Genomic DNA, 14,096 nt, shown 5'->3' on the forward strand with positions numbered 1-14,096 from the left:
ATGGCCTGCGGAAACAGGTAGCGGGATGGGCACGTTCCTGCGTGCTCTGTCAGACCGCTAAGGTCCAGCGCCACGTCCAGCCCCCCGTACAGGATTTCGAAGTCCCGGCTTTTCGTTTTTTCCACATCCACGTGGATTTGGTCGGGCCTTTGCCTTCCTCCCGGGGCTACACCCACCTCCTCACGGTGGTGGATCGGTTCACCCGGTGGCCAGAGGCTTTCCCATTGTGTGATATCTCGTCAGCGTCTTGTGCTAGGACTTTGGCCCTTCACTGGGTAGCTCGTTTCGGGGTCCCGGCAGTTATTACAACTGACAGAGGACCACAGTTCACTTCGTCCCTCTGGGCCGCGCTGGCGGAACTGTACGGGTCCAAATTACAACCCACAACTGCATATCACCCCCAGGCAAATGGACTCGTAGAAAGGTTCCACCGCCAACTTAAGGCGTCCCTCTGTGCAAGGCTTGAAGGCCCAGACTGGGTAGACCAACTCCCTTGGGTTCTGTTGGGCATCCGGACGGCTCCTAAGCCAGATCTCGGTGCGTCGTCCGCAGAGCTGGTATATGGCTCGACCCTTCGAGTACCTGGAGATCTGTTTCCGGACACTTCAGCCCTGCTCCCTACAGTCCCATCAGCGTTAGCAGCTCTCCGGGAACGGGTGGGCTCCCTGGCTCCAGTGCCGACTTCACGTCATGGGTGTCCCATGGTACATGAACCGTCTTCCCTGAAGGACTGTGAGTTTGTTTTTTTGCGTAAAGATGCCCATCGCGCCCCGTTGCAGAGGGTCTATCAAGGGCCGTTTCGGGTTTTACGTAAGGGAACGGCTACTTTCACCTTAGACATGGGCGGCAAGAGTGAACTCGTCTCGGTGTCCCGGCTCAAACCTGCCCATTTGGACCCAGATCAACCAGTCCTGGTCGGTCAAACCCCTAGAAGAGGCCGACCTCCGTTAGTTCCGCCCAGTCCACAAACCCCCATTCCGGCAGTTCCTCCGGGACCTCCAGTTTCGGCAGTTCCCCTAGGACCCCCGTTTCGGCAGTTCCTCCAGGACCCCCCGTTCCGGTAGTTCCTCCAGAACCTCCCGTTCCGGCTGTTCCACCAAGTCCGGAACCTCCGGCTCCTGTGGTTCAGGCTGTCCCTCTCCGTACTCGTTATGGTCGCGAAATCCGGCTCCCTGCTAGGTTCCGCACCTCGGGTTCTGGGGGGGGTCATGTAGCGACCATAGAGAATGGTCCGGGTCGTCGAACCCTCGGATTGGCCAGCGAGGTCACGTGGGAACGCGACCATGAGGATTGGTCCAGCAAACGACATCGCTGATTGGCCAGCGATGTCAGGTGCGCGTTTGGCGCCCGATTTAGCCAGTTCGGCGAAGTCTTCAAGGAAGACAGTAAGTTTATATTGGTTGTCCTGTAACTTGTTGTTTTGATTCTGTATTCGTGTATTGCGGCTGCAATAAACTTCGTCTACAACTAGCAAGTTTCGGACTCGCCATAGGATCATTCTATACATGCATTAAATTACCATCTTGAAGCAAAGGTGCGCCAGAAGGAAAGAATTATTCATAATGCAACTACTTGCAAAACCCAGCTAATCAAACAGAAACTAAAGAGATGGTGTAAAATATCAGTCCAAAGAAGCGACCCGATTCAAATAGTCATCTGCCATTCAAATCCACAGATGCTGCCTAACCCACTGAGTTCCTCTGCACATTGTGTTTTGTGCAATATGTCATATAAGTTGGCAGTGCAATGTTGCAAAACATTTAGTGATTAGTAAGTTTGCTGTTGACACTGAAGTGGGTGGTATCATACTGTAGATAGTGAAGATGGTCATCAAAAATTACAGCTGGCACTTGATCAGCTAGGCAAGTGGACTGAGAAATGGCTTGTTACAGTTGTAAAACACATTGGTGAGGCCGCATTTGGAGTATTGCGTTCAGTTTTGATCACCTTCCTTTCGGAAGGATGTCATTAAGCTGGAAAGAGTAAAGAGAATATTTACAAGTTTTTCCTCATCTCTGTTCTAAATGGCCTACCCCTTATTCTTAAACTGTGGCCCCTGGTTCTGGACTCCCCCAATATTGGGAACATGTTTCCTGCCTCTAACATGTCCAACCCCTTAATAATCTTATACGTTTAGATAAGATCCCCTCTCATCCTTCTAAATTCCAGTGTATACAAACCTAGTCGCTCCAGTCTTTCAACATATGACAGTCCCGCCATTCCGGGAGTTAACCTAGTAGACCTACGCTGCACGCCCTCAATATTAGATTCCTAGGGCAGGGCAAGAACCCCACAAAATCTGTCCAACCATGTCAGATATATTGATAGATTGGTTGAAAGATGCAGCATGGATACAGGTCTTTCCGCCCATCGAGTCCATGCTGACCATCGATCACGCGTTCAAATAAGTTCTATGTTATCCCAATTTCTCCTTACACACTATGCAATAAGGGCCATTTACAGAGGCCAATTCACATACAAACCTGCACATCTCTGGGATGTGGGCGGAAACCAGAGCAACCCGGAGAAAGCCCATGTGGTCAGAGGGAGAACAAGGAGAGTTAGATTTAGCTCTTAGGGCTAAAGGAATCAAGGGATATGGGGAAAGAGCAGGAACGGGGTACTGATTTTAGATGATCACCCATGATCATATTGAATGGCGGTGCTGGCTCGAAGGGCCGGATGGCCTACTCTTGCACCTATTTTTCTATGTTTCTATGCAAATTCCACACACAACACCCAAGGTCAGGATCGAACCGAGGTCTCTGGTGCCGTGAGGCAGCAGTTCTACCAGCTGCGCCATTGAGCTACCTACTATTGTTTGAGGGACGTATGAGAAAACCACAGCATCCAGGGGGAAAGCAGAGAATCCAGGGGGAAACTACTACACTCACGGGAAGAACAAGCAAACTCCACACAGCCAGCACCAGAGGTCAGGTTTTTAACCTGGTACTATGAGGTACTCTGGTACTATGAGGCCGTGGCTCTCCCACTGCACAACTATGTTTTATTGAGTCTTCTGCCGCTCCAACGATTGAAGGGTTTGGCAGAGGTTATCAATAGACAGATACATTCTGCAAACTGTGTCTCAAGTATTTAACATTTTGTATTTATGATCTGTCTTTTCCACATATTGCATAATATTTCAAATAACTAATAATAATTTGCAACAGCAATTATCCAAGTCAATCATTGATATGAGCCTACTCTTCTGTGCCTTGTTTAGATTTCCTCTGTGGTTAGAAACCAGAGTATTATAAAAATTCAATATTATAAAAATTGCATGGAAGTGGTGCAATAATATTGCAAGAATGAATCAGGATCTATGCAGCTGTAGGTGTATGTTATTTGTACTTGTACCACATCACTTAATATTACACGACATTCTGTATAGTAAACACATTTCATCACTGGGCAGCATAGAGTCTGGCATCTGAATATAAATATGAGTTAAACCACAGATTTCAGTCTTTTGGTGCAACAGGAAATGACAAGACACAACAATATAAACGTATAAGATTATTAAGGGGTTGGACACGTTAGAGGCAGGAAACATGTTCCCAATGTTGGGGGAGTCCAGAACAAGAGGCCACAGTTTAAGAATAAGGGGTAGGCAATTTAGAACTGAGATGAGGAAAAACTTTTTCAGTCAGAGTTGTGAATCTGTGGAATTCTCTGCCTCAGAATGCAGTGGAGGCCAATTCTATGAATGCATTCAAGAGAGAGCTAGATAGAGCTCTTAAGGATAGCGGAGTCAGGGGGTATGGGGAGAAGGCAGGAACGGGGTACCGATTGAGAATGATCAGCCATGATCATATTGAATGGCGGTGCTGGCTCGAACGGCTGAATGACCTCCTCCTGCACCTATTGTCTATTGTCTAATATGCTGCAAGTGATCTTTCAGCTGGGATAGATTTAAAGAACTTGCATGGAAATTATGTTTATAACTATTTTGATCACTTTAATATTAATCACATGGCATCTACAGTTGGGTGGGGGGTTGCCGCTACCAGCACCACCATATCATCGCCTATCCCACACCACTGTCTTTGAAAAGAAGTTGTAGAAATACTATATAATATTTGGTTGTTTACTGGAGTAGACAACTTTTAACCAGTGTGAAAAATGCAGCAGTGTAGGAGCAAAATGGAAAGGAGATGTGGAGTTGTTTGGCTGGCACCAGTGTAATAAATCACCCGTTACTTGGAAAACCAACTCCACATGGCCTTTCCATTTTGCTCCGACAGAAGTTATAAACAATTCTAAACATTTGATGCTGAAGTAATTTCATAAAATGAAAAAAACTTGACACAATAGCTTAATCAGTGCATACATAAAATTATCATAGTTTTATCTACAGACAATGTTCATGGGAAAAACACTAACCATAGCAAATTTTAAAGAAAATTCTGCCAAAATATATATGTTTAGTTTGGTTAAACCTGAACTGGCCATTTATCAGTTCCAACATGGATAAAGTAAAATACAAAATTTATGATTAACTCAACTATGTATCTCAGTAGGAAATTTTAATCATCTGTGGTTTGAACGAATAGGAATGATAGTCGTGAAATAAATAGGTAAATGTGCACCCAAGGGCAAAAAGAGGAGAGCGAGGTCAAAAATGTTAAGTGTTCCAATAGTTTTCATGGTTGCTATAATGAAAGGGGCAGTTACAAAATATGCAACACAAACCTGGCTGTGTAGCCAACAGCAATGGAAATCATTCAAAGCACCGGAGGGCTAGGGAATGTATACGTCTGCATTCTTACTACAGCCCGTTAATGAAATGCTGGGAATGCTTTACAAATGCTGTTTGACCCACTGAGCATTTTGAGCATTTTCTGTTTTAACCTGGATTTCTGTTTTTGATTTTCACCAAAGGCTGACTTGCCCTCATTTTCAGTTGAGTCTATGGTCTGTGTTGTACAGTTGCTCTTCTGACATTCAGATGAAAATGAGGGTGGAATCAGTGCATAAAGAAACCCTAAAAAAATTACTATTCTTTGCTGATTCCACCACAGCAATTACGCCTTAAACCAGTGATACAAAAGGTCACTCACAGAGCATGTGGCAAACTGATTCAGATAATAGTCGGTGTACTCTAAGTTAAGTGTTTACCATAACACTAGGCAATTTACCGCTGTGTAGAAGCCTCGCAGGTGCAATCTGGGCTAGCATTTGGTACAATTTTGAAAACCCTCCTTTTGAACCACATGCATGTAATCTCTGAGATGGAACCATCCCAGTGCCTTAAACACTTCTAAACTACCTCAATTAAAGCTGCAGGGCTTATGTTTGGTGCATACAAACAATAATTTTACAGAAGATTGTCAGAGGTCTTCAATAGACTGTATTTATGGTTGCATCTCACTGTTGAAAAAGAGAAAAAATAAGAGGATCATTCTATACATGCATTAAATTACCATCTTGAAGCAAAGGTGCGCCAGAAGGAAAGAATTATTCATAATGCAGCTACTTGCAAAACCCAGCTAATCAAACAGAAACTAAAGAGATGGTGTAAAATATCAGTCCAAAGAAGCAACCCGATTCAAATAGTCATCTGCCATTCAAATCCACAGATGCTGCCTAACCCACTGAGTTCCTCTGCACATTGTGTTTTGTGCAATATGTCATATAAGTTGGCAGTGCAATGTTGCAAAACATTTAGTGATTAGTAAGTTTGCTGTTGACACTGAAGTGGGTGGTATCATACTGTAGATAGTGAAGATGGTTATCAAAAATTACAGCTGGCACTTGATCAGCTAGGCAAGTGGACTGAGAAATGGCTTGTTACAGTTGTAAAACACATTGGTGAGGCCGCATTTGGAGTATTGCGTTCAGTTTTGATCACCTTCCTTTCGGAAGGATGTCATTAAGCTGGAAAGAGTAAAGAGAATATTTACAAGTTTTTCCTCATCTCTGTTCTAAATGGCCTACCCCTTATTCTTAAACTGTGGCCCCTGGTTCTGGACTCCCCCAACATTGGGAACATGTTTCCTGCCTCTAACATGTCCAACCCCTTAATAATCTTATACGTTTAGATAAGATCCCCTCTCATCCTTCTAAATTCCAGTGTATACAAACCTAGTCGCTCCAGTCTTTCAACATATGACAGTCCCGCCATTCCGGGAGTTAACCTAGTAGACCTACGCTGCACGCCCTCAATATTAGATTCCTAGGGCAGGGCAAGAACCCCACAAAATCTGTCCAACCATGTCAGATATATTGATAGATTGGTTGAAAGATGCAGCATGGATACAGGTCTTTCCGCCCATCGAGTCCATGCTGACCATCGATCACGCATTCAAATAAGTTCTATGTTATCCCAATTTCTCCTTACACACTATGCAATAAGGGCCATTTACAGAGGCCAATTCACGTACAAACCTGCACATCTCTGGGATGTGGGCGGAAACCAGAGCAACCCAGAGAAAGCCCATGTGGTCAGAGGGAGAACAAGGAGAGTTAGATTTAGCTCTTAGGGCTAAAGGAATCAAGGGATATGGGGAAAGAGCAGGAACGGGGTACTGATTTTAGATGATCACCCATGATCATATTGAATGGCGGTGCTGGCTCGAAGGGCCGGATGGCCTACTCTTGCACCTATTTTTCTATGTTTCTATGCAAATTCCACACACAACACCCAAGGTCAGGATCGAACCGAGGTCTCTGGTGCCATGAGGCAGCAGTTCTACCAGCTGCGCCATTGAGCTACCTACTATTGTTTGAGGGACGTATGAGAAAACCACAGCATCCAGGGGGAAAGCAGAGAATCCAGGGGGAAACTACTACACTCACGGGAAGAACAAGCAAACTCCACACAGCCAGCACCAGAGGTCAGGTTTTTAACCTGGTACTATGAGGTACTCTGGTACTATGAGGCCGTGACTCTACCACTGCACAACTATGTTTTATTGAGTCTTCTGCCGCTCCAACGATTGAAGGGTTTGGCAGAGGTTATCAATAGACAGATACATTCTGCAAACTGTGTCTCAAGTATTTAACATTTTGTATTTATGATCTGTCTTTTCCACATATTGCATAATATTTCAAATAACTAATAATAATTTGCAACAGCAATTATCCAAGTCAATCATTGATATGAGCCTACTCTTCTGTGCCTTGTTTAGATTTCCTCTGTGGTTAGAAACCAGAGTATTATAAAAATTCAATATTATAAAAATTGCATGGAAGTGGTGCAATAATATTGCAAGAATGAATCAGGATCTATGCAGCTGTAGGTGTATGTTATTTATACTTGTACCACATCACTTAATATTACACGACATTCTGTATAGTAAACACATTTCATCACTGGGCAGCATAGAGTCTGGCATCTGAATATAAATATGAGTTAAACCACAGATTTCAGTCTTTTGGTGCAACAGGAAATGACAAGACACAACAATATAAACGTATAAGATTATTAAGGGGTTGGACACGTTAGAGGCAGGAAACATGTTCCCAATGTTGGGGGAGTCCAGAACAAGAGGCCACAGTTTAAGAATAAGGGGTAGGCAATTTAGAACTGAGATGAGGAAAAACTTTTTCAGTCAGAGTTGTGAATCTGTGGAATTCTCTGCCTCAGAATGCAGTGGAGGCCAATTCTATGAATGCATTCAAGAGAGAGCTAGATAGAGCTCTTAAGGATAGGGGAGTCAGGGGGTATGGGGAGAAGGCAGGAACGGGGTACCGATTGAGAATGATCAGCCATGATCATATTGAATGGCGGTGCTGGCTCGAACGGCTGAATGACCTCCTCCTGCACCTATTGTCTATTGTCTAATATGCTGCAAGTGATCTTTCAGCTGGGATAGATTTAAAGAACTTGCATGGAAATTATGTTTATAACTATTTTGATCACTTTAATATTAATCACATGGCATCTACAGTTGGGTGGGGGGTTGCCGCTACCAGCACCACCATATCATCGCCTATCCCATACCACTGTCTTTGAAAAGAAGTTGTAGAAATACTATATAATATTTGGTTGTTTACTGGAGTAGACAACTTTTAACCAGTGTGAAAAATGCAGCAGTGTAGGAGCAAAATGGAAAGGAGATGTGGAGTTGTTTGGCTGGCACCAGTGTAATAAATCACCCGTTACTTGGAAAACCAACTCCACATGGCCTTTCCATTTTGCTCCGACAGAAGTTATAAACAATTCTAAACATTTGATGCTGAAGTAATTTCATAAAATAAAAAAAACTTGACACAATAGCTTAATCAGTGCATACATAAAATTATCATAGTTTTATCTACAGACAATGTTCATGGGAAAAACACTAACCATAGCAAATTTTAAAGAAGATTCTGCCAAAATATATATGTTTAGTTTGGTTAAACCTGAACTGGCCATTTATCAGTTCCAACATGGATAAAGTAAAATACAAAATTTATGATTAACTCAACTATGTATCTCAGTAGGAAATTTTAATCATCTGTGGTTTGAACGAATAGGAATGATAGTCGTGAAATAAATAGGTAAATGTGCACCCAAAGGCAAAAAGAGGAGAGCGAGGTCAAAAATGTTAAGTGTTCCAATAGTTTTCATGGTTGCAATAATGAAAGGGGCAGTTACAAAATATGCAACACAAACCTGGCTGTGTAGCCAACAGCAATGGAAATCATTCAAAGCACCGGAGGGCTAGGGAATGTATAGGTCTGCATTCTTACTACAGCCCGTTAATGAAATGCTGGGAATGCTTTACAAATGCTGTTTGACCCACTGAGCATTTTGAGCATTTTCTGTTTTAACCTGGATTTCTGTTTTTGATTTTCAACAAAGGCTGACTTGCCCTCATTTTCAGTTGAGTCTATGGTCTGTGTTGTACAGTTGCTCTTCTGACATTCAGATGAAAATGAGGGTGGAATCAGTGCATAAAGAAACCCTAAAAAAATTACTATTCTTTGCTGATTCCACCACAGCAATTACGCCTTAAACCAGTGATACAAAAGGTCACTCACAGAGCATGTGGCAAACTGATTCAGATAATAGTCGGTGTACTCTAAGTTAAGTGTTTACCATAACACTAGGCAATTTACCGCTGTGTAGAAGCCTCACAGGTGCAATCTGGGCTAGCATTTGGTACAATTTTGAAAACCCTCCTTTTGAACCACATGCATGTAATCTCTGAGATGGAACCATCCCAGTGCCTTAAACACTTCTAAACTACCTCAATTAAAGCTGCAGGGCTTATGTTTGGTGCATACAAACAATAATTTTACAGAAAATTGTCAGAGGTCTTTAATAGACTGTATTTATGGTTGCATCTCACTGTTGAAAAAGAGAAAAAATAAGAGGATCATTCTATACATGCATTAAATTACCATCTTGAAGCAAAGGTGCGCCAGAAGGAAAGAATTATTCATAATGCAGCTACTTGCAAAACCCAGCTAATCAAACAGAAACTAAAGAGATGGTGTAAAATATCAGTCCAAAGAAGCGACCCGATTCAAATAGTCATCTGCCATTCAAATCCACAGATGCTGCCTAACCCACTGAGTTCCTCTGCATATTGTGTTTTGTGCAATATGTCATATAAGTTGGCAGTGCAATGTTGCAAAACATTTAGTGATTAGTAAGTTTGCTGTTGACACTGAAGTGGGTGGTATCATACTGTTGATAGTGAAGATGGTTATCAAAAATTACAGCTGGCACTTGATCAGCTAGGCAAGTGGACTGAGAAATGGCTTGTTACAGTTGTAAAACACGTTGGTGAGGCCGCATTTGGAGTATTGCGTTCAGTTTTGATCACCTTCCTTTCGGAAGGATGTCATTAAGCTGGAAAGAGTAAAGAGAATATTTACAAGGATGTTACCATGACTTGAGGGCCTGAGATATAGGGAGAGGTTTAGCAGGCTGGGACTTTATTCCTTGAAGCGCAAGAGGATGTGGTGTACAAAACCAGGAAGGGGACAGATAGGGTGAATGCATAGTCTTTTACCCAGATTAGATGAATCAAGAACAAGAGGACATAGGTTTAAGGTGGGAGGGGAAAAGATTCATAGAAACCTGAGGAACAACTTTTTCACACAGAGGAGGGTGGGTATATGGAATGACCTGCCAGAGGAGGTAGTTGCGGTAGGTACTATAACAACAGGTCTGAGCTATATGCAGAGGTTGAGTAGGCTGGGACTCTATTTCTTGGAGCGCAGGATGAGGGGTGATCTTATAGAGGTGTATAAGATCATAAGAGGAATAGATCGGGTAGATGCACAGAGTCTCTTGCCCAGAGTCGGTGAATCAAGGACCAGAGGACATTAGTTTAAGGTGAAGGGGAAAAGATTTAATATAAATGTGAGGGGTAACTTTTTCACACAAACGGTGGTGGATGTATGGAACAAGCTGCCAGAGGAGGTAGTTGAGGCAGGGACGATCACAACTTTTAAGAAGCAGTTAGACTGGTACGTGGATAGGACAGGTTTGGAGGGATATGGAGCAAATGCTGGCAGGTGGGACCAGTGTAGGTAGGACATGTTGACCAGGGTGGGCAAGTTAGGCCGATGGGCCTGTTTCCACACTGTATCACTCTATGATGATGACTCTATAACACTTAAAAGATATTTGGGCACATACATGGATAGAAAAAGCTTTACTCGGGCAGGTGGGACAGGCATAGATGAGGCATCTTGATCAGCATGGACAAATTGGGCTGATGAACCTGTTTCCATACTGCATGACTCTATCACTCAATCTATCATTCTATTCTTTTTATTTTTAGGATGGAGGCTTCTCTGGCACAGACAATATTTATTACTGCTCCTCCCTGGCTGGACAATTAGTGGCTTGATATAATTGACTGGTTAGTCATAGAACCATGAAGGGCAGTTTGGATTCCATTTGGAGTCTGTCTGTTCAGTTCAGAAGACAGAATGGAGAAGTACAGTTGCTTTCTTTCCATGAGGATATTAGTGAATTAACTAGTTTGTTTTAGTTAAATTGGAATTTTCTGGCCACTTCTAAAATAGTTCATTTTATCATATTTTTAAACTGAAGCCAGATTTTATTTTCCAATTCTTATGGTGGGACTTGAGTTCCAGATGCTGGACTGAAACTGTAACTCAACTATGAGGAAACAGTGTAGGAAAGAACTGCAGATGCTGGTTTAAATCGAAGGTAGACACAGGGCCTCGACCCGAAACGTCACACAATCCTTCTCTCCAGAGATGCTGCTGGTCCCGCTGAGTTACTCCAGCATTTTGTGTCTATGAGATAACTGTGCCCGGTATGGTACCAGTATTGTGATAGAATTAGTTCAATTTCACAATAGTTCGCAGAACCTTTATGAATGTACAATTAGGCCATTTATAATACTATATTCAAATCCTGGAATGCCATAGTACATCATGGCCAATGGGCTTCTTTGGAATTATAGTTACTGTTGTAATTTAGGAAAATCCATTGTGTACGCAACAAACTATAATATACAACAAATGAATAAATGAACAAAGATGTTCTGGCGATTTTGAATAACAGATAAATATCCAGACTGCGAAGGTAGTCACCTTATCCAATATCTCATCCAACTGGTGTTCAATTCAGTAGAGCCGTCTGAATTTTTGGACTCACAAGTTCACAAGTTCGCAAGTTATAGGAGTACAATTAGGCCATTCGGCCCATCGAGTCTATGCCATTCAATCATGGCTCTCTGCCTCCTAATCCCATTTTCCTGCCTTCTCCCCATAATCCTTGACACCTGTTCAAATCAAGCATTTGTCTATCTCTGCCTCAAAAATATCCACTGATTTGGCCTCCACAGCACTCCGTGGCAACAAGTTCCACAGATTATCTACCCTCTGACTACAGAAGTTCCTCCTCACCTCCTTTCTAAAGGAGCACCCTTTAATTCTAGACCAAGAGTCTCCCTAGATTCTCCCACCAGTGGAAATCCTTTCAACATCCACGCTATCTATGCCTCATGTCAAGGCAAGTCAAGTCAAGTCAATTTTATTTGTATAACACATTTTAAAACAACCCACGTTGACCAAAGTGCTGTACATCAGTTCAGGTACTAAGAAACGAACATACAATGGCACACAAACAAAACAGCACATACATAAACAGTTCACAGCGCCCCCTCAGAGGGCCTCAAATGCTAGGGAGTAGAAATAGGTTTTGAGCCTGGACTTAAAGGAATCGATGGAGGGGGCAGTTCTGATGGGGAGTGGGATGCTGTTCCACAGTCTCGGAGCGGTAACCGCAAAAGCACGGTCACCCCTGAGCTTAAGCCTAGACCGCAGGATAGTGAGTAGCCTCAAATCGGCCGACCTGAGGGACCTGGAGATAGAGTGGTGGGTTAGAAGATTTTTGATATAGGGGGAGGCAAGCACGTTTAGGGCTTTGTATGTGAATAGGAGGAGCTTGAAATTGATTCTGTACCGTAATGGGAGCCAGTGGAGAGAGGCCAGAATCGGGGTGATGTGGTCCCTTTTACGGGTACCCGTCAGGAGTCTCGCTGCGGCGTTTTGGACCAATTTCAGGCGGGACAGGGATGATTGGCTGATCCCAGTGTATGTGGAGTTGCAGTAGTCTAGGCGGGAGGAAATGAATGCATGAATGATTTTTTCAATGTCGTCAAATTGGAGGAATGGTTTGATTTTAGTTATAGTACGAAGCTGGAAGAAGCTGGCTTTTACCACAGCGTTGACTTGCTTGTCAAATTTTAATGCAGAGTCAAATATCATGTCAAGGTTTTTGAGATGCGCTTTGACTAGGGAGGATAGGCTTCCAAGGCTGCCTGTTATCGTTTTGATGGAGTCAGGTGGGCCGAATAGGATGACCTCAGACTTGCTCTCGTTTAGTTGAAGGAAGTTCTGTGCCATCCAACATTTTATGTCCTCAAGGCAGTGCATGAGGCTGATTAAATTTGACCGGTTGTTGGGTTTCAGGGGGAGATAAAGCTGTGTGTCATCCGCATAGCAGTGGAAAGAAATGCCTTGTTTTTGAATGATTTGGCCGAGGGGGAGCATGTATAGAGAGAAGAGAATGGGGCCTAGGATGGAGCCTTGTGGAACCCCGCAGGAGAGGCTAGCTGGGGAAGAGGAATAATTGCCTATGTTGATGGAGAAACTCCAATTTTTGAGGTAGGAAACCAACCAGCTCAGGGCAGAGCCATCAACACCAACCCCGTACCGGAGACAGTCAATAAGGATGGTGTGGTCCCCTGTATCAAACGCTGCGCTGAGGTCGAGAAGGAGCAAGATTGCACAGTCGCCGGTGTCGATGGCGAGAAGCAGGTCGTTGTGTACCTTCAACAAGGCAGACTCTGTGCTGTGGTGGGCCCTGAAACCTGACTGTAAACTTTCCAGGATGGTATTTTGGTGTAGGTAAGGCAGTAATTGATTTAGAATTGCCTTTTCAAGAACTTTTGACAGGAATGGCAGTTTGGAAATGGGTCTGTAGTTGCTAGGCAAGGTGGGGTCGAGGTTAGGTTTTTTCAGGAGGGGCTGGACCATCGCGTGCTTGAAACAGGTTGGAACAGTGCCAGTGGCCAGAGAACTGTTGATGATAGAGAGGATGCTGGGACCGGCTATTGCAATGAAATCCTTCAGATGGGCAGTGGGGACAGCGTCAAGGGGGCAGGTTGCAGGTTTCATAGTGGAGACAAGCTTTACAAGGGAGGATAGAGTGACGGGTTGGAAACAGTCCAATTTAGATGAACAGACCAGTGAGACAGCTAGGTCACGGGTGGGAGGGGAAATATTCATTCTAATGTTCTCAACTTTGCTAGTGAAAAATTTAGAGAATTCTTGGCACTTAGCAGGGGACCCAACTAAGCTGGTACTGGGGGCGGGACATATGACAGAGGTAATAGTGCTAAATAGGACCTTGGAATTATGAGAGTTTTTGGCAATAAGGTCGGAAAAATATTATGCTCTCGCAGACTTTACTGCTTCCTGGTATTTGAGAAGATTGTTTCTCAGAATTTCGAAGGACATTTGAAGCTTATCACATTTCCACATCTGTTCTGTTTTTCTGCACTCCCTTCTGGTGGTGTCATTGAGCCAAGGCCGACCTTTGGGCTTTGGCTTTTTCATTTTAAGAGGAGCAACAGAATCCAGGACGGAAGAGCAAGTGGTATTAAATAAGG

This window comes from Rhinoraja longicauda, chromosome 11 (genome assembly GCF_053455715.1).
Source record: "Rhinoraja longicauda isolate Sanriku21f chromosome 11, sRhiLon1.1, whole genome shotgun sequence".
NCBI classification, from domain to species: Eukaryota; Metazoa; Chordata; class Chondrichthyes; order Rajiformes; family Arhynchobatidae; genus Rhinoraja; species Rhinoraja longicauda.